This window comes from Mauremys reevesii, linkage group 11, assembly GCF_016161935.1.
Source record: "Mauremys reevesii isolate NIE-2019 linkage group 11, ASM1616193v1, whole genome shotgun sequence".
NCBI lineage: Eukaryota > Metazoa > Chordata > Testudines > Geoemydidae > Mauremys > Mauremys reevesii.
Genome location: NC_052633.1, coordinates 18,782,050 through 18,809,398, shown reverse-complemented (window position 1 = coordinate 18,809,398; position 27,349 = coordinate 18,782,050). Strand labels below are relative to the sequence as shown.

The window sequence follows — 27,349 nt, the reverse complement described above, 5'->3', positions numbered from 1 at the left end:
TAAATCAAGGTAATGCTACATGGAGTCATTAACACACTGCAAGTTACATAATCCTCTCATGAAATAGCTTTATAAAGTTTGATGAATGGGAGGAGGGAAAGTTGACTGGATTTGATCACCAAGATGGAAGGAATAAGAACAGAACACAATATATATAGTTCCATAATATATCTCAAAGTGCAATGAGTTAGTAGGGAGGTAATTGTTTAGGCAAATACTGCACTCATTGTGTGCTCAGCAGTAGCTTGTACAATATTTTAGACATTTTTCAGAAAAGGAAAGTTAGGCAGGACACAGGAGTTACCATCTACTTTTAATACTCAGTGACAGAATTGTAAGGGTACTTACTGAAACTCCATGTAGGGAAGGAGATGCTGGTCACACACATATTCCTGTCCACTTGCTAGTTTCTTTGTGAAAGCTACAATGTGGAACACAATTAGAGGCCTGTAATGAAGCTTTCTCCATAGCCGGTATGCCTGAGGAGAAGCCACTAGATGTGAGGGCATAGGAACACTCATCTGTTTGTCAATGGGTACATAGCAACCACAATTGTTCACAAGTGGCTGATGATTATGAAAGCCTAATTTGAGACACCTTAGAGGGGTCCAAATTTCAGAGGGTAGATACTCAGCATTATCTGAAAGCGAGGCTTTTAAAGATGTGCTTAGTTAGGCACTCAACTCAATTGATTTTTGAAAAATCTTGGCCAAGAGGTTTATTCAGAAAGAACTGACACAAGACATATTGTCAGAAATCGGAAACCTGGAAGGGCATTGCAGCAGTGTATTGATATATAGATGCTTGTACACTGTTCAGAAGGCTAAACTCAGAATAGAAACTGAGGAGCTGTTTGTGGGAAGGACAGCTGGACATAGATTTAGGACAGTCACTGGATGCGTGTGGAAGACGACTTTCTTTGTCACTACCATTAATGTGTGGGTTTTGATTAAAAAGGTAATTATAGCCAGAGAACAGAGAGCTAAGATTTCCCATACAAGATATTGTTACATATGTTAAGGTGAAGTTATCAGTTTAGTCCAAAATAGGGGGATTATTTCAAGGTTCAGAAGAACTGTGTGATCCTGAGGTACCTTGATCCATACTGCTGTGGGTTTGGGAAAATAACTTAAATTCATTTGACACACAAAGTAGGTGAGGTAATATTTTTTATTGGACCAACTTCTGTTGGTGACAGAGGCAAGCTTTTGAGCTTACACAGAGCTCTTTTCTTCAGGTGTGTAATTCAGGAACAGCTCATTTTGATGCCAGGAAATAATTCAGCTGATGCTTGGGAATGGGCTTAATAAATAAGATTATTCTGCTTCCTTGGACTATTGATTGTCACAGATTTGATCATGAGGGCCAAAGCTTTGTCACCCGCCCAGTGGAGCATCTTGAGGAGGCAATGAGCAAGATAAGCAGAATATAGCCTCGGGTGAGACTAGGCATCTGCTCCATGGCCAGGCCTCTTTCCAGTGAATTATGCAATCTGGTTTTTAAAAGAAAAATATTAAAAATTAGTTTTTTCATTGGATGATACTATAATTTTCTGTTTTCATTAGAGTTTCCACTGCCCAACATTAGGCAGTTCTTGAAACAAACAAAGCTACAGTGTTCACTGAAGGCATTAGACAGCACAAAAGGGTTGCCATGACAACAAGAATTCTAAAGCGATGCCATCCGATCCTGAAAATATTTAATCAACACTTGTGTTACAGGACAAACATTAAATCAGATATTCACCATGACAAGTTGTGTTAGCATTTATTGTGTCAAAATTGAAAAACCATCTTAGGGAACAAAAGCAAATAGAGGTGAGATCTATTTTAGATATCTTTGGATGAGACATTTTCATGCACAGAAATTTGTATCTACAGTCAGTCTCATATGGGGAAATAAATATAGGTACATGTGTGGATTCCATCTACTTCCTTGACTGAAATGGCACCATGTATGACTTATAATGGGGAGAACATGTTTCTGCAGGATCCACACGATTATCAAGGTTAAACTGCTTTTTGGTTCTGTCCCACCATCTCCTTTTGGGTTACAGCCTAACTTTATCAAGTCAGTGTAGTATGTCAGACACACACACACTTCTAAAATTACACGGAATTGGGATTCCAAACATGCACAAGCTGAATTCCCACCTAACATAGTTTTATTGATTTTGCTTCTTGAATCTAGAGGATTATAATAGACGGCAGTAAATGTCAACCAGTGGATTGCACTGCATTGTGAACTTGTATCCATTAGCAAAAGGTACCCATTTTGTGGACCAAAATGTATTGCACAGGGTACTTTAAGGAGAACAATAGGGCATCCCCATACAAAACTGTTTCAGAAAAGTTGGTTCTAGTATTGCTTCAAACAGGCTGTTTTAAAGTGGGTCCTGCCCTGGAGGATAGAACTAGCATGAGAACTTTAATCCACATGCCATAGCTCCACTCCTTTCTCTCACTCCTACCCCTTGCTGCTCCATCCTTCTATTTTCTTTTTTTAACTCTCTCTTCATCCCCTCTCCTCTCCACTGTGTACTAAAGAATGACAAGAAAATACCAAAAGGACAGAGAAGAGGGAACCAAGAGTAGATGATAAAGCAGAAGAAGAAACTGCAGATTTCTTAACCAGAGCTCCGATTGACTTTCAGTGGGAATTTTGTCCAAGTGAGGAGGCATGGAGGAGGATAGGAAATGACCCATAGAGATCAGTTGTTTGTTAACTCAGATCAAGTAGTCATATGTACCCCAAGACAGCTCATGGCAATGAAAAGAATGTAGGTGTAGGAGGGACACATACTTCTCACAGTATCAGTGCTTTCCCAGAGGTCTCCTGAGCATTACTTCACTTTCTATCAGTGTAAATGCCACATGTTTTTACCCTCAGGAGAATACCAATTGGAATTTGAAAAGGCTCTCTGTGAGATTATTTATGGCAGCCCAAATACTATGGATTTACTGATTTGGCCTTGTAAGAAATCCCCAAGTGATTGATGCAATTTCCTAAAGTTACTGATAAAGTAACTAAGTGATCCCTGCAACCAGTGCATGAACAAGGGTCTGCAGTTAGTATGCTAATAATATATCCTCAGTGTGCACGATAAGAATGCCTTGCCATTTCTTTGAAAATCTAAGCTAATTGCTAATTAAGAAAGAAAAGGAGAAGGTACACAATAAGTAAAGGCTTCCCCTAATTCAAACAAGTTCCAGCCAACATCATTCACTGATGCAGGGGGAATGATGGGGTTTTATCTTGTTTTCCTTTAGAGCACTGAAACCCCCCTGCAAATATACAGTCACCAGTCTGCTGCATCTATACTGTATCATGGCTAACAGAAACACCTGAGTGTTCCCAGGCTCTTTGATGCATCATTTCCTTCTCCTGCTGCTCTTTGGATTTCTTATATGGCTTCCCCTCACTTCCTGTGTCCACTTCAAGCTTCTTGTCCTCACTTTCAGGACTCTGAACATTTCTAATCCTATTTACAATTTGTCCTCCATCTAAGGCTGCTCCTGATCTTCCCTTCCATCCTTTGGATCTTCTTTGCACTTGTCTTTGCACCTTTTGAAAAGTTGCCTCTTATTCTAGGAACTGTCTCCCCCGCTCCCGCCCCCACATCAGATGTCAAACTTTCACCTATCTGCCAAACATATTCCTCCTGAAAACACTTATTTCACAAGTCTTACAGCACTGCTCTTCCCAATGCTATCATTGCCCTTAAATTACCCAGTTGTCATGGTGGTCTCTTAGGTTAGAAAATAGTTGAAGCATCTCAGACGCTCAGCTCTCTCTCCTTTTGTAAAACAGTGACCACTGCATGCACACACATTAAAAATTAGGGGCCTGATTCTGACCCAAACTCAGTGCAGTTTGAGGGGTGTGTATGGGAACCTGGATTTTGAAGTCCCAGGTGTATGGAGGAGCAGCTCAGGATTCTGTCCCCAGGGATTGTTCTAATATATGGCTGCCTGCCATGGCCCCCATCGACCACTGTACTACCCCCATGTAGTAGTGCCGAATAGCCACAGTGCAGCATGGCTTGACTGCATGTTCTTCCTCTCCTGACACACTCCCTCCCTCTGTCACAGCCCTGGTGACCCTAACTGGACAGTCTCCAGGCTGCCATGTTGGGTCCCAATCCACTGGACCCAGGAGCTCTTGGCCTAAGCAGGCTGTAGCTCTGTTTTCTCCCTTGGCTGCTCTGGCACATTTCCTGAGCACAGGCTGTGTCTATTATCCCTTCATGGAAAGGGGGCCCCCATAGGTTCCCAGGAATGGTACTGATCTCCCAAATGTCCCAGTAGGTTAGACACACCCTATCCCAGGATTCCACACGTGTGGGTGCTCTGGGGTCAGGCTCACTTGTCTAGTGTATGTGATAGGTATAGCACAGAAATAACACACCCAGACTTTGCCCAGGACTCTAAAAGAAGTTACTCTTTCCTTGGATACTACTAGAAATTCTCATCTAGACATAATAATAAGTCCTACACACATTTTCATGCCTCAGTTTCCTCACCACTTTGGAGCATTCTCAGGGACCTCTGAGGTATCCACAGGGTGGCCATTTGTGCATTCTCAGAATATCAGACATTCTGGCACTTCTGGGAATGGCCTAGGCCTGCTCCTGCCAGCGTGACCCTGTTCCTGCTGGTGTGACCTGACACACACAGTGAGTTCAAGGCCACACCACACAGGGGATGCCATTTTGAGGTGTGTGCTGTCCTGCATCTGTCAGTGTGACCACTCATGCACTGTGTATGCAAGGGCAGGCTGGCAGGGGGCGGAGAAGCACTCCTCAAAATGGCGTTTCCCATCCGATACTGTAGAAAACCAAGTTTGGTTTTGTCTCAGTATCAGGCAGGGGACAAACAAAAAGCCCCAAAAGAGGGCTGTCTGGTTCAATACCAGATGAGTGGCTGGCCTCCGTAGGTATCTGGGATCCTTCTCCTGCAGCTCATGGCTTGTCATAAGAATCATGGAGTCTCTTTCTCAGTCTTTCTGCTACAGATCAGCTTGCTTTAACCTTGGCTGGTCCCATATTTAAGACACCCCTACATCACCCCCTGCTTTAATAGTATCTCCTCTCTTCCTGCCTCCTGCCCACAACACCTCCTTTGTGGCTCTCTGACTCTTCCCCCTGACCCACCTAGCCTCTGTGGTTTTAAAGACTAGCATCAACACCTTGGTTTCTATTTGCTGTGTTTGGGGATTTTCCATAGTCCAAACGCCAGCCCCCAGCAGAGAGGTAGGAGAAAACTGATTCTCCTCATCCTCAGCTGATCAGTTGTCCCAGGATACTTCCATTAGAACAGGCAGCCATTAAGTTCCAACAATCGCCCTTTGTGCTTGTTCTGAGAGGGATGTGGTGCAGCCCTTGTCAGCAAATGGTGGATTCCACATCCCCACAGAGACATTCCCTGAAACAACAATTTTATCACTACTTCATATCAGCCAGAATTCCTTAAGTTTTACAGACAGATTCCCCAAATCACCACATCCTCCCTGACTGGGTCCTCATATGCTGGAGCTGTGAGGGAGAGCAGTGTAGGAGCGAGCAGCTGTACCCCACCAAAGCCCCTTACATCTGGGGTATTGCCGGGAGGGGTCCATTGGTTTACAGCCCCGCTCACCTATTGAAGCCAGTATACAGGGGCCACACAGCTTAGAATCAGGGTTTAGGATCGTCATCCAAATGTATGGAGTGTCTGCACTGGGTTTTCTATGCCTGATTCAAAATTACAAGTGCCTTTGGGCAGGGTCTGTGCCATCCTTTCTGTTCATACAGAGCTGAGCACCCTGAAAACACTAAGTAAGTAAGTAAATAAAATAATAATAATAAACTTCAGTGAGTTATCGGGATTAGACAACACATCCAGCATAAAAGCATCCTCCTCCTCTCCAGAAACTAAATACTCCAATTCTTGTATTACAACTCAAAAATTAACAACTCAGAAAGCTATATCTGTCCCCCACCTTCCTAAGCACTAAAAAGGCAACCCCTACTCCCCCCAGAGGTTACCCTCTGAACATGTATTTGATTTCAATTAAGCCAAGGACGGGGTCATTTCCCTGAAATGTTCACATTTGTCCAAATCTTTGTGTAAATCAAATCTGCAAGATATAGCCTCTCCATGCTGAACTGACTATCCTACCTGCTGGACAGAGGCAGAACACTGCAATTTATGCACACAGACCCCTGCTCTAAAACAACCTCCCTGAATCAACCATGGTAGGGATCCCAGTAGATTAGATGACATTTTAACAATACATTCTGGGCCGGACAAGTAGTTTTTTCATGGTCAGGATGACATTTACAAAGATTGTTATGGTTTGGGGAGGGTACATTTTTAGCCTGTCAACTTGAAACAGCACTTTGTAATTCTATAGTGTCGTCTATCTGAGGGTCTCAAGACGCTTGACAAATAATCAGGAATTAAGCCTCGCAACACCACTGTGCATTAAGTAAGTATTATCCTCCAGGAGATCATGCAGTTAGTTCAAGATCATACAGGAAGCCTGTGTTAGAGCTAGAAATAGACTCCAGGCTTCTTAACTCCTAGTCCCCTGCTTTGATCACAAACCCCTTCTTCTTCCCTTAAATATTTAAAAATATGAAACCACCACTAGTTAAAGATCTGAGCTGCATTTGTTTTGCCCTTTATAAGAGGCACCTAAAATAGTAACTCAGAGATCTGAAAAGATAAATTACCCTGAGCTGTGGCACTATATGGTACATGTAGTATACTTCTTGGCAAGTTAATTTTCCATCTCACAAAGCTGTAGTGGGACTTCCTGAGCTCACTACTGTTCATTTTGTTTTAAGTTCTGTAGGCTGACGGCACCAGAGGAAGTGAAGTTGAAGGAGGATGTCATTAAGGCATGTTGGTTAACCTGCACTCGCCTTACGTCAATCAGTTAGATTTCTGGAAGAGAGGCAATAAGTACACGAGTACTTTACTGTATGATAATAGCAAACAAAGAGACTACAAGGAGAATGGCTACGCTAAGGATGAACGTATTTGTTTGTAGACAGGCATACTTCTGCAGGGCTTGATACAAATGTGTTATGTTATTGCAGAAAAAAATATCAGAAAGATCAGCCATTATGATTGTGTCTGAAGGTACCTACAGTAACAAAAGGTTACCTTTTTTGAGACCTAATTCCCTAATCTGTACTAAGAGCTACCCCTAAGGGCTCTGTTTTTAAGCTGAAAAGGAAACTTTCACTGTTTCTCTGGGTAAGTTCTTTAAAATAAAACCTGTCTTCCATGTTGAAGTTGACAACGTGGAGAATCAGTCACACAAAGGAGGCAGTTTTGGACAAGTCTAACCTCCTTGCCCAGTGAAGGAAAAAAACGTTCCATTCACATTTGTTTGTATTAAATAAATGTACTGGTTTCACAGAGAATCATAGAATCGTAGGACTGGAAGGGCTCTCGGCAGGTCATCTAGTCCAGTCCCCTGCACTCATGATCTAAGTATTAGTCCTGCCCTGTGTGCAGGGGACTGGACTAGATGTGTGACACTGGTTATTTACTAGTGTGGTGACACTGTCTCAGGATCAAGGGCAGCCAGAAAACATATGCCTCTATGCCAATTTAGGGTAGAGATCAGGACAAGTCATTAAAAAGGAAAAAATAAGTATCTATCTCTTTGCTTTTTCACTTTTTCCTTGTTACAGTCTAGTGTTGGTTTCAATAAGCTTGTGCCTTGAGACACATACACAAGCCTATGAGGAATCCTTATGACTAATTCCTGTCCTCATTTTTTTTTATATTGACACTACACATAGTACAATCCTTTTAATCACCAGGATACCCTTGCGGACGGCCTTTTGTCCCAATTAGCAGGAATTCCAGATTAAACAGAAGATAGTTTTAATAGCAACGTTGCTGTCCGGAGGGGTGTGGACAGGTCCATGGAGCTGGAGACAGCACTCTGTACTGAGATGAGGACTCAGGAAGCTGTTTGACTAGTACCAAAGGTAGGGGCAGCTGTGATTCATGTGGCATGGGGACCCCTTTATGAGCACATTGTCTGGATGGCAGTTTGTTCCTTCCACACACATACAGTGGTGAAGCAATTCAGTTATTCTTTGTCTGTATCAGAGTCACAGGAGGGTTTGAAAGACGATTTGGTGAAAGAGACAGAACTTGGCTCAGTAAGACTGAGCTTCACAGAACACCATTAAATCATCCTTATTACCATCCCCATTATGCAGCTGTCATTACTGTTAATTATAATTAGGTTTAAATTGGTTCCCTGGGATTTTCCAGTTGGACAGAGACCAATCATCTAAGGGAATTGCAGGGATAGTTTAGTGATATTTTTAAAAAGAAACTAATAAATGCTAGGTAGACAGGCAGTTGCGTACAGTTTATATAAACCCAGCCAGCTATATAAGAGTAGCAGCCAGGGAACCTCAGGTCACATTTTCTGGGGGGAGAGAGAGGACAGGGAATTTTTAAAGAGATAAAAAAAATCACTGGTAAGTGATTTGGAACCATTAAGCTATACATGTTGTAAAACGGTATAACCACATGATCTCATTACTTCTGCCCTGCACCTTTCCCTCCCTCTGTTATTTTGTTATTTATAAAAGTCACTGCATAATGTCCAAAGTGAGGCTGGCAGACCAGGGGCCAGCTCTTGCCAAGGCTTTAGGCATCAGCTGAGCACTGACAAATTCATAGCTGGAAATCAGCTCTATTTTAGTATTGTTCAGGTTAGGTAGTAGACTTATAAGAATGTATTTAAATTCTGTGGAATGCTTGTAAGTTGCTGCATGCATTGATTTCACTTGTAGTGTCTGTATTTGGTGCTGTAAGGTGATATGTAATTTTGCTTTATAACTGTAAAAATGCTTGCTTTGAACCCGTGAACCTAGTATGGAGGAATGGTTCCTCCACCCCTCAAGACCGACTATTAAAACTAAATGGGTCATTGTGGAACATCACGATACAAAGTTTTAGTTAATGGCCCTCTTACACCCATCAAGGCGCTACATGCAAGAAAGCCTGTCCCATCAGCTTGAATGCTCGAAGAAAGGGATAAAACAGTGAAACAAGAGTTTTTTTCACTCTCTTTTGCTGTTTGGACTCTCAAAGGTGTAAAACTAAAAAACAGAAGCAGTGATCCCCATGGTCAACCTGGGTTAGCCCTAAGCGATATTCATTGCTGACAGATTACTACAACTCTGTCACTTTTTGTAACCATAGACTGAAACTCATTTGTATACATATGGTACCTGCTGTAACCTGTAAATAAATCTCATTTCTTTTTCCTAGTTAAGAAACACTTAATTAGTTTACTATAGGATTGGCTCCCAGTCTTGTCTTTTGTGTGGGATCTGAGGCACAAATTGAACTGGGGTAAGAGACTGATCTCTTGGGACTGGAAACAACCTGAATGTTTTGTGAACTTTGGTGAATGATGACCAAGTATCAGTAAGGCAAGAGAGACTGGAGTACCTCAGGGGACTGTGTGTGACTCCATGGTAAGATTGTTATAGTGCTTCAGGAGTTCACATTTGTTACTGGGCTGGTGAAATCTAATTATAGAACACACAATGAGTTTGGAGTGTCTGCCTTGACATTGGCACCGATGGTTGTGAGCCACTCCAGACAGCGCAACATCCTAAATTACATTTTGGACCAGCTGGGGCAGGGATGAAGTCTATTTTTGTGTTTGTACAAAACCTTGCACAATGGAGCCCCCATCCTAGTTGCAGCCCTTGGATGCTACTGCAGAAAATAATAATAAAAAGTCAGTGAAGCTTGCCATCTCACAGTTCCCAAGTGACTTGCATCTTTAAAGACAAACTGACTTGCAGCAAACGTCCACTATTTACAAAGGAACCCAGCCCACCTCAAGAAAGTATTTCTTCAGGACAAGATTCCCCAAGACCTGCCTACACATGATCAAACTGGCATCACTTGCCAAGACAAGAATTTCAGTGTCCACAGATTGGTATCTATCAAACATTAGCTTCCAGGGGGGCATCACTGGATACAAAGGAAAACAACCACCAATATATTTCATTTAGAAGCTCCTTCCCCATCTTTCTATTTTCCGGGCATATAAAATACTTTAGGGAGCTGTTTGGGCAACATTTGCGGCTCCTGGTATTTGGTAAGCGATTGCTGGCATCTTCCAAACCATGAATGAAAGGGCCTCATAACACTACAAGCGGAACAACCCTTATGAGTATATTAAAGTATCACTGACTTTATGGGTGTTTTCTTTTAAATTTAAAATTCAGAACACCACAACACCAAATAGTGACAAACAAATAGAATTGCGTCCAGTTTTGGGCTCCCCACTACAGAAAGGCTGTGGACAGATTGGAGAGAGTCCAGCGAGGGCAATGAAAATGATTAGGGGGCTGGAGCACATGATTTATGAGGAGAGGCTGAGGGAACTGGGCTTATTTAGTCTGCAGAAAAGAAAAGTCAGGGGGGATTTGATAGCAGCCTTCAACTACCTGAACGGGGAGTTCCAAAGAGGGTGGAGCTCAGCTGTTCTCAGTGGTAGCAGATGACAAAACAAAGAGTAATGGTCTCAAGTTGCAGTGGAGGAGGTCTAGTTGGATATTAGGAAAAACTATTTCACTAGGAGGGCAGTGAAGCACTGGAATGGGTTACCTAGGGAGGTGGTGGAATCTCCATCCTTAGAGGTTTTTATCCCGGTTTGATAAAGCCCTGGCTGGGATGATTTAGTTGGTGTTTGTCCTGCTTTGAACAGGGGGTTGGACTAGATGATCTCCTGAGGTCTCTTCCAACCCTAATCTTCTAAGATTCTATGAAATAGTGTGTTGGATTTTTCATTCCAAGATGTCAACTCATATAAAAGGGTAAAGTCTGAACATTCAGCTAATCAAGGAGGATTGACTGGGCAGTTTTAGGTGTTTGATAACCTTGTGAGTATAGAGATGGCTCTATACTGTACCTTTGGCACATGTTCCAGTCATGGCTTGGTCAAAGCACACGCTCAATGGCAAACTCCAACTTTTGAACGGTCTTCTGCAGGTGTTATCTTTTCTCTAGTAAGCCCCAAACCTGAAAGGGTGAAAAGAAGGAAAAGGCCCTCTCTGTAGCTGCCTTAGTGGGTTAGCCCTTATAGCTTCCACAGCCTCAGTCTGTGAACCCAATGAGATTTCTAGATTTGTTTTTTCCTTTTCCAAAGATTGGAACAATGCTGTGGCCAACTTGGGTTGGGCTTCTGAACTGCGGTTGAAGTTTTGGGATAGAAGGAGTTCAGGGCTGAATGTGACAGTGAAAATCAGGGAGAAGCAATCTCCTTGGGAGGGAGCAGACAAGAATCATTCAAGTTGGATAGAATGAAAGGTTTGGAGGGGATACTTACCTGAACTTTCCAAACCTCTTGGGCCTACAAAATTGGAATGAAACTCCCAGAAGAACAGGCTCACTCCAGTGATAACCGGCTTTCCCTGTGTTCAGTGGGGAATATGCTTATTGTATTTTTTTGGCACTCTTCCCCGCCATAGGTCCTGGCCAGAACTAGAATTTATTTTACGTCGTCCACAGACCACTTTCCTAGAGCAATGTGAATAAAAAGTCAAATCTTAAAGGACTTACAGTATTATGGTTTCTAATGCTATATACAGAATTGTGGTTTGCTTAAAATTGGGTCATAAAAGTTCTCATAGTTTGGATTCTGCAAAATTCTGCACCATGCAAGAGCCATAGATCAATTGCCCTTATCATACAGTCTGTAGATTAGGAAAAAATGCTTTTTTTTCTTGGCTTTCTCCTTACAGCACAAGCTTTTTCATACCTTGGAGCTCTGGGTTCATTAGCGTTGTGCAGACAGATAACACACTGAAGCTGGGGTCCATTTTTGCATAATGACAATCTGAGTTACTGTGTTTACTGAGATCTCTGCAGCAAATTACTCCAGGCTGTTTGTCAGGACAGGGGAATTAGTCTGCCTAAAATTAAAACAGAGTTTAGCCTTTTCCCAGAATACACAATAAACCTTGCATGAACATGTATTTACTTTTAATTTAAAACATTTCATTACCATTTCCCCAACTATGTAATAATGGCACACGCTTGTCTCTCCATATTATTAGTAAGAACATGTACCACAAAACTAGGCCAGGCTCTAACACACCCAAACAGAACACAAAACAACAACAAAGAACAAAGCTAAAGAAATAAAGAATGGTCCTGGAATCACAGTAGTTGGAAGCATTAAAGGACAGGCCTTTCTTTGTGCTGGGGATTGAGTCACTGATATGCCAAACTCTCTAGTGCTGCTTAGGTCTGTACTTTCAAAGGGGAGACTGGGGGCATCTCAAAGTGACAGTAAGGTACGTCAGAGCCAATATACAGCAGTGAGTAAAGGTCCCACTGTATCTGATTGAAAACAATATCAACAGGAGCCCCATTGTACTTAATGGTACCGGTAAGGCAGCTGATGGGGGGCAGAGACGGAGCAGAGGAGATCAGAGACTCTTCCAAAAAGGACAAGATGCTTATCTCATTAGCGACAAATAAAGCTGTGTACTTTGAAGTAGCCGTAGTTCCCCAGGAGTAATAATGTGTGAACATGCATCAAAGGGAGGCGTACGGGAGAACCCCAGTAGATTCTCCTTCAGGAAAAAGAACGATTGCTGAAGAGAGGGGCACTCTCTACAACAAGTAATCCTCTCTAATAACAATGGAAGTGATGCCTGCAGGATTTGACCCTGAGCATATAAGTACAGAGCTGAAGTCTTTACACTTAGGGCAAAATGTACGTCCCCCACCCCCACCCCCAAAGTCAATCGACGAGTAAGTGGAAGGAAGGTGCAGGATATGCCATGTTGGACCATTACACTCTGCTTGCTCTGTTTCCCTAGTGCCTCTTTTGTTTCTCTTCCTGATATCTCCCATCACATATCATTGCAGAGTATACCCAGGTCAGCCCCACATCTGGAAGATGAGCTGGTGGAGCTTTGTTTTTCCTACATATATTAGTGATTACCTTGCTTCAATAAATGCCTGCCTCTTTAACAATAAGTGCTGTTTAAAATGGGCATCTGTTTTCCTTGGAGAGGGCAGGACAATGAGTCTAACTCATCCCTAGTGTAACTACACTGAATTCTGTATATATTGTCATCATGCCCCTTACCTGTATATATGTATATATATATTGGGGCATAGTCAACATGGTTTTTGTAAAGGGAAATCATGTCTCACCAATCTGCTAGAATTCTTTGAGGGGGTCAACAAGCATGTGAATAAGGGGGATCCAGTGGGTATAATGTACTTAGATTTTCATAAAGCCTTTGCCAAGGTCCCTCACCAAAGGCTCTTAAGCAAAGTAAGCTGTCATGGAATAAGAGGGAAGGTCCTCTCATGGATTGGTAACTGGTTAAAAGACAGGAAACAAGGGATAGGAATAAATGGTCAGTTTTCAGAATGGAGAGTGGTAAATAGTGGTGTCCCCCAGGGGTCTTTATTGGGCCCAATACTATTTAACATATTCATAAATCATCTGGAAAAAGGGGTAAACAGAGGTGGTAAAATTTGCAGATGATACAAAACTACTCAAGATAGTTAAGTCCCAGGCAGACTACGAAGAGCTACAAAAGGATCTCTCAAAACTGAGTGACTGTGAAACAAAATGGCAGATGAAATTCAATGTTGATAAATGCACACTGGAAAACATAATCCCAACTATACATATACAATGTTGGGGTCTAAATTAGCTGTTACCACTCAAGAAAGAGATCTTGGAGTCATTGTGGATAGTTCTCTGAAAACATCACTCAATGTGCAGTGGCAGTCAAAAAAGTAAACAGAATGTTGTGAATCAAGGGATAGAATCAAGGAAAGGGATAGATAATAAAACAGAAAATATCGTATTGCCTCTATATAAATCCATGGTACGCCCACATCTTGAATACTGCATACAGATGTGGTCACCCCATCTCAAAAAAGTTATATTGGAATTGGAAAAGGTTCAGAAAAGGGCAACAAAAATGATTAGTAGTATGGAATGGCTTCCATATGAGGAGAGATTAATAAGATTAGGACTTTTTGGTTTGGAAAAGAGATGACTAAGGGGGGATATAATAAAGGTCTATAAAACCATGACTGGTGAGGAGAAAGTAGATAAAGAAGTGTTATTTACTCATTCTCATAACACAGGGGTCACTAAATGAAATTACTAGTCAGCAGGTTTAAAACAAATAAAAGGAAGTATTTCTTTACACAATCTGTGGAACTCCTTGCCAGAGGATGTTGTGAAGGCCAAGACTATAACAGGGTTAAAAAAAGAACCAGATAAATCCATGGAGGATAGGTCCATCAATGACTATTAGCCGGTATGGGGAGGGATGGTGTCCCTAGCCTCTGATTGCCAGAAGCTGGGAATGAGCAACAGAGAATTGATGATTAACTGTTCTGTTCATTCCCTCTGGGGCAGCTGGCATTGGCTACTGTCAGAAGACGGGATACTGGGCTAGACGGACCTTTGGTCTGACCCAGTATGGCCGTTCTTATGTTCTCACTTCTGTGCTCTTCTGCACACTTCCTCATTTCAGCCTGAGCCACAAGAAGTACCAAAATACCACAAGCACAGCTGTGATCACTGGTTTTAGGCCACTAAACCCCAAAAGTACCGGAAATCACAGAATAAAGGCTATTCCCATAAGCCTTCCAGATGAAAACGCTCTGGGTATATTTGAACAAACAGCATTAGGCTATTTAGTCAAACCTTTTGATGTTTGCCCATTACTATTTAATTTACAGTAAGTATGTAGTAACTCACTGAATACCATGGTAACTAATGAAAATGCTATTGCATCACTTTGTGGTCAGGCTCTCAATAATTTCATGGGGAAGCAGTAATTAACTTCTTTTACCATGGACTCAGCGCATGTAATAGTTTCCCTCCAGCATTGTTTGTCATGACTGACCCACATCTCACCACCAGACATTTGACATTTTTAATGTATAATATCAAACTGAGAAAAGCAGCAGATAACATACAGTGGATATCTTATTCCTGAGCACCCACACCTAAGATCTAGTATAGTCCCTAGTAGAAATCCACTCTTGATCACAAAAGATAGGGCAAATGCCACTCTTCATCAGAGATTTCCCAGATGTGAAAAAGAGCTCTGTGTAAGTTCAAAAGCGTGTCTTTCTCACCAACAGAAGTTGGTCCAATCAGAGATATTACCACCTTGTCTCTCTAGTCTTCATCAAAACATTCCAGCTTCTGGTGGATGCCACATTACAGTCATTGTATGTGATGAAAAGTAGCATTTTTAATGTTATCTATCACTTGAGTAATTTGAAGTGCATGATCTATGGCCTTTCAAAGGAAAATCTGTTCCCGGGTTCTTCAATGGGCAGGAGTCTGCCCAAACCCACTATTTGAGGGTTACTTTTTAAGCAACGGCTGTCAAAATACAACAGTGAAACAAGTATACTTTACCCATAAAAGGACTGCAAACATGGTATCTGCCCATCATTATGTTTTATCCATTTAACAGGGGTGCCCATTTGTGAACCAATCTTTAATCTATTGTACCCAAACAATCATTACTACGTAAGAAAAAAATATGAATATGTAATTGTAACACCACCACAAAACCTCTCCAGAACATAGTCATCTCTACCTGGTCTGAGATAGCACATTTTCTGTTATTTATCTCTTTATCAAGCTAAACCCCCATGTTGGTCTGTCTGCCTCCATCTGTTGTCTCTTGTCTTATACTTAGATTGTAAGCTCTTTGGGGCAGAGACTGTGTTTTTTTGTTCTATGTTTGTGCAGCGCCTAGCACAGTGGGGTCCTGGTGCATGAGTAGAGCTCCTAGGTGCTACAGTGATACAAATAATAATAAGGAGAAGAGGAGCCAGGCTTATAGCCATGAAGAGGTGACTCCTCAAGCCCAACTTTTGCCAATTTTGCCAAGGCTGAGAAGAGAGAGAGAGATCAAAGGAAACGTCAAATCATGATAGGATCCTGGGCCTAGAAAAAGGAGGGGGGTGAGTGAGTTGCCGTAGCCTGCCCAGGGCATCTCAGAGAAAACTGACATGCTGGCAAGGGAGCACGCGGACAGACAGCATGCTGCAAGGACAGTCAGTTTCTCCCAGACAGAGATGATAGTTAGCAGAGCTTCAGGGACCTTACGAAAGCAAGCAAGGAAAGATCGAAGTGTAAGACCCATGCATATAGACGTTTTAATGCTTTTACCCTTTGCTCTATGCGCTTCGTACCTTTGGGGGAATGAATAAAGAATGATTTGGTCTGAAGATGCTATTTTTGTGTCCCTTTAACCACCTTGCTGGTCACAGGTCCTTGGAGTGAAAGGACTCACACGTAACACATGCAGCTGAGTTACCGTGGTTGGGAAACGGGGACTGCAGCCCAGACACTCAGTCCCAGAGCTGTTGCACTGCATGCTGCGGCCCAGAGGCAGGTACAGGGAGTCAGGCCTGTCTCATAAGAGGTGGTCTTAGAGGGACTATATGGGAGTCTTAAGTGCAGTTCATCCTGTAACTGTGACATTTGGTATTTAGCATCACCTCTTGAAAAATGTATCACCCAGGCAAGTGCTGTAGTGCTTCAGTGTACACACTCTCTACATTGACGGGAGTGGTTCTCATGTCACTGTAGTTAATCCACCTCCTGGAGAGGCAGTAGCAGGCAGTTACTATTTGCATCTTTCTGAAAGTTTAGTCCATCTGAGCACAGTTGGTGCTGAATAGCAAAGAAAACATTCAAAATCTAAATAACAGGACGTGGGATGTGAGTTTGTGTGTATGCAAAAAGCAAGGGTGAGCCAGTTTTGAAAGAATAAGAAGTCTCCAGTTTCTAAAACCAAACTCAGCCCTTTTTTAAGTTTCTGAATTGTGTGGATTAGAAATTGATCAAACTTTGCAGCTTTTTTCTACCTTCATAATAGGTCAAACCCAAACCCTGGAAGTTATCAAATTTCAGTCAGTGAATCATGTCTTCATTTAACTATGATGCCAAATGGAACAACCGCAAGTAAAAAAAGTACCAACAAAATAATCATCTACAACTACACCCTTCCAGCATCACTTCCTAAAAGGTGCTGCTGTCACCACACACACTCACTACTATTCTTAAAACTGCATGCATTGCACTGGACCCGAACAACCACAAACTTTGGAGAAGTGCAGATCCAAATCTAAAACTCACATTTATCTTTGGCATCAATATGTTTATTATTTTGCTTCCATTGTCTATCTAGGACTGGAACCAAGTTTAGCTAGATGAAATGAGGAAAGAAGACTATATGGTTTTTCTGGCTAGGATTGTCTATGGCAGTGAAGGTAATCTCAAGAGAGATTTTCTTCTCATGTGATTCCCAGTGTAATATGTCATAGAGGTAGATGTTCCTCTGAATTCCTGACTGTAATTCTCAGTAAGCAAGAAATGAACTACACACATTCATTGATGAGAAAATAGGTCCCTAGTTTGTTTAGTATGACAGGGTAGGTCTCTTGGCAGATGTATCGGGCACTGTGGTTTACCAAACCCCAAATAAACCTGGCCCTCAGTGTCTGAATACCAAACTGTTTGCACACTTCCACCTAGTTAGCCAAGAGCTATTTAAGCCTTACAAAGATAGGCCTAAGGCAAAAACCTGGATCTAAACTCACCCCAGGTGTGGACCTGACCTGGATCTAGATTGAGGAATTCTAATTCTTTTTATGTACTCAAAACGTTATTTCTGGAGAAACCGTTAGTATTTTTTTAAATCCCAAAACTTTTTACCCTCTGGTTTTAAATCTTTGAACTGCACCACCCTGCCCTCTGATGTCTTGCTTCATGCACACAGATTATTATTCTTTACACTTCCTGGACCAGCTATGCTTATTGCTAAGTGACGGAGAGAATTCATGCACATCTATCCCCTTTCCTTTTATTGGCAAGTTAATGGGCTTCTGTTTCTCTAATCCTGATGCTGGACCCTTCCCCCTGACATTAGTTTGGGCTCAACAATAGTTTTAAAGACAATAAATGTGGAAACATAAGAAAACCAAAATGCAACATATGCTCAGGGCTAAAAAGAAAAGCCAAGAGCAGAAGTGAAAATTTCAAAGAAAAAGACACCAGTTAAAAACTCTTTACAAATCAGAGCCAATTGGAAATATTAGAAAAGAAGGATTGTACTTTCACTTGATACAGGTCAAGGAAAGCACTAAATACTTATTCCCCTTTCTTTTAGTGCAGAGCTACAAGAGGTTTTGTTTTACCACGTAGCTGTCACAGAGAGACTCGATGATATCGGAGTTATTGATCCAGGGTTGCCTTCTTCACTCTCTTCGCTTCTCTTGTTATTGAGAAGAAGAGGGATGTGTTATAGTCATCTTTGTAGTAGATTATATTTTCCGTATATACCTCTGTTTGCCAGAATTAGTTGAATTATTGGTTGATGAGACTAATTTATCCCACATTTTCTACTCATGAATTGATCATAGCTCCAATTCCTACCATCTCTCGCAGACAAAAGGATGCCAACAACAACATCCGAATTGAGCATAAATTCATCCTGATTTCTATGAGTTAATCGTGAGTATTCACCAAACAGCTTATACATATACACCTCAACTGATGGGTTGTTCAGAAACTGTTGTCTTTGCAAATACCCTTGTTTGTTTATTTTCCTCAATGGTTTGTAGCGGGTCACCTAATTCACATGCTATTGTTTCTGCTCTCTGAATTGAATGGCTGAAACTTTTAAAACAGGAGTATAACAAATGAAGCATGTCAGCTAATGAGCAGCTGCTAATGCATCTCTCTTATGAGTTACAAGATGAATAATAATTTGTATCAAAATTTACAAAATGTTTAGAATTCATACATATACTGGCAATCGAAATCCTGAAATAAACATGACCCCAGAACACCAGCAGAGAGCTCTAATCATGAATATAGTCATGAATCACTTTCTTCTATTATTAAACCAGTGCTGCTGCTTACTAATTTGTCTAATCTCTGCAGGCTCCTTTGAAAAAAACAAGATTTTAATTGAATAGAACACAAAATACAAACTCCATAAGCAACTAACCATGGACATTTGACTAAAACTTAATCCGAGAATTTGACAAAACAAGGGCAAATAATATAGGTTCGCTTGTGTTTAGAAGCAGGACACTTAATTTTTTAAATATTATAAGGAGGCAGCATGGTCTAGAATGGAAGACTGAGGGCTTGTCTACACTTACAGCGCTGCAGTGGTGCAACTGTAGCGTTCAGTGAAGACGCTACCTACAATGACAGGCAAGCTTCGCTGAGAGGTGGTCGCTATGTCAACGGGAGAAGCCTTACCATCAACATAGCGCTGTTTACACCAGGGGTTAGGTTGATATAACTATGTCGCTTAGGGATGTGAATTTCCACACCCCTGAGTTCATAGTTATACTGGCATAAGTTGGCCGTGTAGACCAAGCCTGGGAATCAGGAGACCTGGGTTTCTCATCCTAACAGCGTCTTGCTGCCTCTCAGAGGTGTTGTGAACCTACCTATCTGTCTTGGTAATTTTATTATGCACATTCCCATGGCATCTGGGATTTAACTAATGCATGTGAAATGCTTTGAGCGCCTTGAAAGGAAGGCACTTTTAAAATGGTGTATGTGATGCTTTTTAAAAACTAGAATGAATTCCCAAAACCATCCAGCTTCCTCAGGGTGGTAGGGTTCATTTTTCTAAGAAGCGTCCAGTTTAAAATTAAGAAGTACTTCCCAGAATTTTGGTCACTGGTTCCTGAGTGGAAATATTTGAAGCTGTTGCTAACATATTTATAGTGTTTACGATTCCATCCCAGAAAACATTTCTAATTTACTATGACTCAGTATTTTTACTTTTTTTTGGCAACAGAAAAACAATGAAACTTCTGTTTCTCATTGAATTTTGGCAGAGAACGACACTGCAGGCTGGCTTTGGCAGAACCACAGTCTGAGAAAAGGTTACTCTTTTGGCTGAAAATTGTTGATTTTGGACATCATCTAGGTTTGCCCAGGCCTATGGAAGCCACTGTCTTCAGGTGAAGAAATCACATGAAAGTGCTTATTCTACAAGTTACTCTTTATTAGTGTCAACCAAAATAATCACTTCCTGTGAGGGACACTCAGCATGAGGTAATCCCAGGACTATGTTCCATGTACTATTAGGCTGGGCTGTTTAGCAGCTCCACAGATATTTCCTTAAAGAGGACAGTAATTGTATTGCACAACAATTTTTTATTTCATAAAGAGGACTGTTTGCTCCTGAGTTTGTAAATAGGGGGAGAACTGTATAGGCAAGGTATGTCAGACGGGTGCTGTATATATTTAAAAATAAGAAATCTAAAAAAAAATAATAATCAGGAAACCCAAGAGATAAGTCGGCACGCATTTAACACCTTCATAATCAAAACATTACAGGCCAAATCCTCAGCTGATGTACAGTCATGGATGTAGGGGCAGGTGACCCAGGTGACCCCATGGGATGCCGGGGGGTGGGGAGGGTGCCGGGTTTAGGATGCTGTTTTTGATGTTAGTGATAAAGGGAAAATAGAATGTTTGAAGTAAAATGTTCCAGGTATTCTGTATATGGATTCATTTTTCACTAACCTCCTACAATGCTCTGGACCTTTGTAGAATCTCATGGAACCTTCCAGACTTTCTGAGAACTACATTTTGCTTATATATGGCATGAATAAATACAGATTTACAGATCCTAGTGTGCAAATTTATAAATCATGCATGCAATTTGTCCATTAAAGTTGTGAAATGGGCTACAAATGCAATACAAAATAAGGTATTCCAAAGTTTAACAAATGCAGTTGGGGGTGACAAAGACGCTTCTCACCTGGGGTGCCATTTGGTCTAGGACTGGCCCTGACTGAAGCCAGTGGAGCTTTGACAGTTGACATCAGCTGAGGCTCTGTCCCTGTATTTATACAGTGTGGATAATTCAGGACTACTATACAAACTTTAACCTTGACATACCCTGAGAACGGATCAGATTTTCAAAAGTGCCTGAGTGACTCAGGAGCCTAAGGTCCATTTTCAAAAGTAACCGGCACCGTGGAGCCTACCTCACATTGCAAGCCAGTGGGATTTAGGCTCATGAATACTTAAGTTGCTTCTGAAAATTTTACCCTTGATGTCAGTGGGTATTGGACAGCGAAATTCCTTTGAGGATCCGGGCCATTGGTGCTTTTGAAAATGTTACTCTTTCTTTAAATTTATTGTTGCAGTAATTTTTGTACTTAATTTATTTGTTTTTATACAGATAAAAGAGGGAAGGAAGGGTGTAGAAATGACATACTATCTGAGCTTTATAATGGGTTTCCTTAGGCCCCGGGCACTCTGGAGCATTACTGATCTTTGGTACAGTACCTCTCAATTGCCATTTCCCTGGTGTTTAGACAGCACTTTGTTCCCACCTGTTGTCCTGTACGCTCCCTCAGGCAAAGCAGCTATCGCAAGAACTACTGGAGTGGCCTGATTTTGTAAAAATTGACTCAGTTTTCTCCAAGACACACTGAATATGTTATTAGCATCAAAACAGAGGCAGCTCCCATCTTGGGGACACAAGCAGGGGATTCTTATCAAAACTGTCTTCACTCAGCAGATGCTAAGGGCCAGATCCTCAGCTGGTGTAAATTGGCATAGCTCGTTTGACATTAATGGAGCTATGCAGGCTTGTTCTGGCTGAGGCTCTGGTTCTGCTTCACCTTCTCTACTGAAGTGAAACACGGCCCAGATTGCACTATTGACTAGGATGACCAGACAGCAAGTGTGAAAAATCGGGACAGGGGATGGGGGGTAATAGGAGCCTATATAAGAAAAAGACCCAAAAATCAGGACTGTCCCTATAAAATCTGGACATCTGGTCACCCTACTATTGACAGACAACATTCTGACGATTGGCTAAAGAGAAATGAAGCTCTTCCCCTTAATCTGAAACCCTTCTTAGCTTGGAACATTTAGAGTAGAATATGCATTTTATTTCAGGAGTTTTTAAACATGCACATCATTCATAGGGGAGAAATAGCCACCACCATTTAAGATTAATCAGCCTGCTAGAGAAATACTTCTTTCCCCAGATGTGGAATTCTTCTCCCAAATTCCCCCTCAAAAATACACTGGTTTGAGGCTAGCATTTAAGTCCTGGACAGTGACAGACTTAAGGTCTGATATCACAAAGTCTAGAAACAGGAACTTTTTTTAAAAGGAGCAATTCCCTTTCCATTGCAACTTATAGCACTTGCATCTAGCCCTACCTACCAAACTTACATTGTACCATTTTCATTGTACCAGACTTACATTGTACCATTTGTACGGCCAAGTTATTTCAGGTACATTTCAAAGGTGTTTTAATATATTTCCATTTTTCCTCTCTTTGAAGGCTCTATACAGATAGAAGAATGCAAAGATAACCCCAATACATTTAAGGACTTTGAAACATTTAGTAACATTTTTTTTTCCTGTAAAATATGTGTGTACACAATATATTTATAATGTTGTGCTACAATGGTTTTACTGGAAGCCACTGTAGCTCACGGAGAGGGGAATGGGCTGGAACATAGGAGATCAGGGCTCTATTCTTGGCTCTGACACTGGGGAGGTGACTTTCCATGGTCACTCTGCCTGTCTCCCACTCTGTAAAATGGAAATAATTATATGTACTCCTCTTTGTAAAATGCTTCTGAGACCACCAGCTGAAAAGTGCTCCATAAAAGCAAACTCGCATATTGAGTGAATATTTTGGGGGGCTGACCTGCATAGTTCATACAATGCCTCATGAATAATGTGACCCTTCATCAAACTCTTTATATGGCACCATATTATTATGCATTTTCTCTCTCTCTAAAAGTGCGTGGTTACATTCACACACTCCTTCTACTGAGGATTTTTAGGCAAAAGAAAGGTTAAGTACTAACAAGTGCACTCTAGCACTATTCACACCAAATAGCTCTTCATAGTCGCTTAGAAAGAACGAAGTTGTTTTGAACTCTTTAGGTAGTGTAATGAGCCCATCTACTTGATCAGCGGAGCAGTAGCCAACTAAACAAAATAAACGGAATAAGATCCACATGAACTCAGACACGTATGATCCATATCATGATATGGTGGAGGTGGATTCCATAAGACAATATTAAACATATTCTTTGCACCGTATTATAGTTTAGTTCAGTAACTGAAAAGTCAATGATTTCACAGTCTATGCACATAAGTTATATGGGAATCTGGATGATCTGCTGTTTCCCTATTGGATTGACCTGTGTAGGACAAGCTAATGCTAATATAATGTCACAACTAATGTGCTAGGAAGCCCCTGGATTTTTATTAGTCTGAGAACAGAGCGTGTAGAAATGCATGTTGAAAGCTGCTAGGGTGCAGGGTGGGGCCCGCTAAAGTCAAGGGGAACCTCTCCATTTACTGTATTGCTGGATTCTAAACCGATTAGGCTGCATTTTTGGAGTTTGTGTTTTGGGCTTTATAGAAGCTGAACATTGGAGGACACCCCAAGTCAGTGCTTCCTGATTCTCCTTCACACAATGGGTAAAGTGGTGTTCTGGCTAGGATTTCTTGGGATTGTTTAAAAGGTGCCTGATTTAGTCTCAGAGGAATCACAGTGGACCACATCCACAAAAGAGGAAAATCAGAAAGTTGCCAGAAAATCCTGTCCCAGCCATTTTTGGTGTAGCAGGGGACTTTTCTGATGAAAATGAATAGCATTTTCAGCTTTGTGCTGAACACCTGGAGTGGTATTTTATGTCTCATGGAATTACTCAAAGAAAAAGACAGGAGCCCCTGAAGTCAATAGCAAAATTCCCATTTATTACAATGGGGCCAGAACTTCATACTGCAGAGGAGAGGAAACATCCACCTCTCCCAGTACAGGACCAAATGACGCTCTCCATTCCAGCAGTGCAAATGTGGAGTAGCCCGACTGAAACTAGCAAAGTGACTCCAGATATGCACTGATGTGACTGCAAACAGAATTTGCCAGACAGCGTCCCAACAGCCTAGTCAGATGGAAATCTGAGTTTAAAATGGGTTCAGGACATAAAAGGCACTTTATGTCCCCAAATTAACTTTATTGATGTTACCAGCTATGCCTTCGCTATTGCTTAGCCAGGGGAACACTGTCTGGGAAAATTAAAGAAAGATGGAGACTTGTCATTCTGGGACATTTCTCTAGCTGTTTTCTGACAGGCTTTTCTGTGGTTTGTCCTGAGCTAGGAGCCCTGAGCTCTCATACAACCCTCACCCCCACCCCTCTGCTGGCTGTGGAGCAGGACCATAGAGCTGAAGTGACAAAGGGACGTTTCTGAAGTGTTTAGAAGTAAACAGTTAAAAAAACCACTGATGAGAACAGCATGGGGCCAGTTTGGAGGAGAACGGGAGCCAATGCAAGATGCGTATCCATGGAAACAGAACAGTGATTTGTGCTCCTGTTAAAAGCTAGATGGGTTGGTAGTGAGGACTCTGCAAGCTTGCTGAAGAGCATGCCCTGTACACAGGATGCCACTGAAGGGATCAGGGAGAAAGCCATTGGGCAGCACTAAATACCTCACTGAAGAACACGAGGACGTGGAAAAGGCAGCACCGGAATAGCTGGTCAGCACCGAGAAAATAATACATTGGGTAGTTAAAATGGGCCTGCACGCTATGGATGCAGTTTCTCAAATTGCATGTGGACTCTCTCAAACACAGTTTGGTAACAGTGCACTTAGAGCCAACACTATGCGCCAGATTGGCCCTGACCCTTCTGAGTGCTACTGGGGGAGGCGGGGAAGGTGGGGAATGGAAAATGGGGAATGGGACAAGGAGCCTTACTCCCTCCTCCCCATCACCTCCCCCTCCCCCGTTCCACAAAGGGTCAGGGACAACTACAGTCCCAGTAATCAGGCTTGTTCAAGGTCTGTTCCCCATGCTCTCCCCATCCCAAGAGTTGGGAGGGGCACAGAAAAGAGGGGAGGTAGGTGCAAGGCCATGGCTGAACCACAGCCAACAGCAGAAGGCGCAGGCTGTGCATTCCCACGGTGCACCAGGGAAGGGATTGTACTTTCTAAGGCACAGCCCCATCCTGCACTCACCCAGGGGTTCGCCAACATTCCTTCACTTAGGGATGTGCCAAAATGGCGCCATTTTACCCAGTGTGCACAAGAAAGAGACTTGAGCTTTGCAGAAAATTAAGGTATAAGCAGAATGTTGTGTTAAACAACATAATCCAAATCTGATTATGACAAAGGGGTCAATTCTATCAGTGTTGGAGCCATTATAGGTTAAATCACCTAAGTCTGCACTGATTCCAAGTATAGAACGTATCCAATACCCAGGCAACATCAGGTGTACAGTACTTTGATGTGTTTGGGCCACGATTGGGTCTGATAAAAAGTGTGCAGGCTCAGCTGCCTGTACCAGTGATAGGATGGCACAGTTTTGCAAGACCAGACCAATATTGGTTAACGAGGCATTTAGGGAGACCAAGAATTCATTGAGATGTTCAATGGTGGTAGAAACTCTGAGCTCAAATGACAATTGCGGTTAGCCTGTAACACAGGATCAACAGGCACTGGTTTAGTCATCTCACCTAAAAAACCCATCAGTTGGTGTGGCATTACACCCCATATTCTTCATAGAAATATTGTTATATTAATATGGCATAATTAAGATATATTTTATGCAAGATGGGTCATGTGCGGTATCATTGAAATGGTTGTGAGCTACTGAATGTGTTTACCCAATTTATATGCATGTATCATTTCTGCATCTGAAGTTAGGAATATTGACTATGTAACAATTACAACTGTGTGTGTACTTGGAACGCTCACCAGCCAGTAGGCAATCAGCCCGAATGAGCCATTTAAGAAGGACAATAGAACTTTGGAGATACTAATCTCCCACCATCCTGAGAAGCTTCCTGGGATGTTGCTTTGACACTGCAGGGTCATCTGATGATGTCACCTGGTATGGAGTACCACCTTGGACACTGCTGGTATTTTTTCACTGGAAACAAAGGATTCCCACCTTATGCAAATTCTATTTAAGGCTGGGGAGTAAATTGATCAAGACTCAACTACATTGCCTCCTGGTCCAAGAAGGAAGATTGCTAAAAACACCTGAAGGGAAAGGCAGCGGTTGAGTCCAGGCTGAGACAGGGGTCCAGTCTGTAAAGAGAAATAACTGGAACTCAGCTACAGAAACTCTGCAGCTTGCCTAAAACAGCATTTAGGGTGAGAAATTACATTTTGTAACTTGTTTCTTGAGTGTATTAAGCTTCGTTTGTGCATTTTGTTTTATTTTCTCAGTAATCTGCTTTGTTCTGTTTGCTATCCCTTATAATCACTTAAAATTTACCTTTTGCAGTTAATAAACTTATTTCTTGTTTATTTCACAACCCAGTTTGTGCAATTAATATGGGGGTGGAGGGAGGGGGCAAAAAGCTGTATATATCTCTCCCCACATTGAGGGAGAGGATGAATTTTTATGAGCTTGCAGATCTTTCTATACAGTGCAAGACAGTATTATTTTGGGTTTATACCCCAAAGGAGGTGTGCACATGAGTGCTGGGCATTTCCTGAGCTGATTCCCCCTGCACAGAGCTAATCTAAGTGTCTCTGTGTCCATTTGCAGCTGGGTGTGGCCTTGTGTGTGTGTGTGTGTGTGTGTGTGTGTGTGTGTGTGCGCGCGCGCGCGCTAGAGAAGGCTCGAGGGCCTGGCACAGCTAGGACAGGGTGAGGAAACCCAGGCTGGTGGAATGGGTGGAACTAGTGGGACTCCAGCACATCAGGTGGCATCCTGGATGGGGGGTTCAACCAGTCACACTTGGGTTTTTCATTTTTTCCAAAAAACAAAAAGCTGGGCTCAGACAGAAAAGCGTGGGTTTAGCGACATGAAATTCCATGAGTTTCCACACTGATTATAGACCACAAGCCTCTTGTTAAAATTATTGGACTAGAAGTAGGTATAGCAGCTGAACTAGCTCCAGATTACAGAGCTGGGCTTTGAATGAAGTGTCTCGTCCCAAAGATTTTGGGTACATGTTACCTATAGACCAAAGCAGTGCTGTTGAACTATCATCCCCAGCAGCTATCAAAAGTGAAAAATCCACAACCCAATTTTTCAGAAAATCTGGAGTTCGAGGGTTACTGTCAGCTGGCTGGCCTCTGAGTCATGAAGTGCTGGCAACCTTTCAGCAGGAGCTGGCAGCACACCTCCTTCCCCTATGGCAGTCAGCCCAGACTGAGCCAGGCCACTCCCTCTTATACTGGTGTTGCACTTCGAGCATGCCCAGTAGGGCCATGGGGGTGTGGCTTTGTCAGCCCACAGTGAGGGGTTAACCCCCACA

At 42.1% G+C, this 27,349-nt stretch overlaps 1 long non-coding RNA gene across 1 annotated transcript in view; it reads right to left on the bottom strand.

The window, feature by feature from the left end:
- Window positions 1–11,393: 11,393 nt before the first annotated feature.
- LOC120374239 overlaps window positions 11,394–27,349 on the bottom strand; it is a 36,325-nt gene continuing 20,369 nt past the window's right edge. Inside the window, exons 2-3 of the long non-coding RNA XR_005585957.1 lie at window positions 11,803–11,956; window positions 11,394–11,561 (exon numbers count right to left, since the gene is read on the bottom strand). This is a non-coding gene — a long non-coding RNA (uncharacterized LOC120374239). The remainder of the gene's footprint in view (window positions 11,562–11,802; window positions 11,957–27,349) is intronic.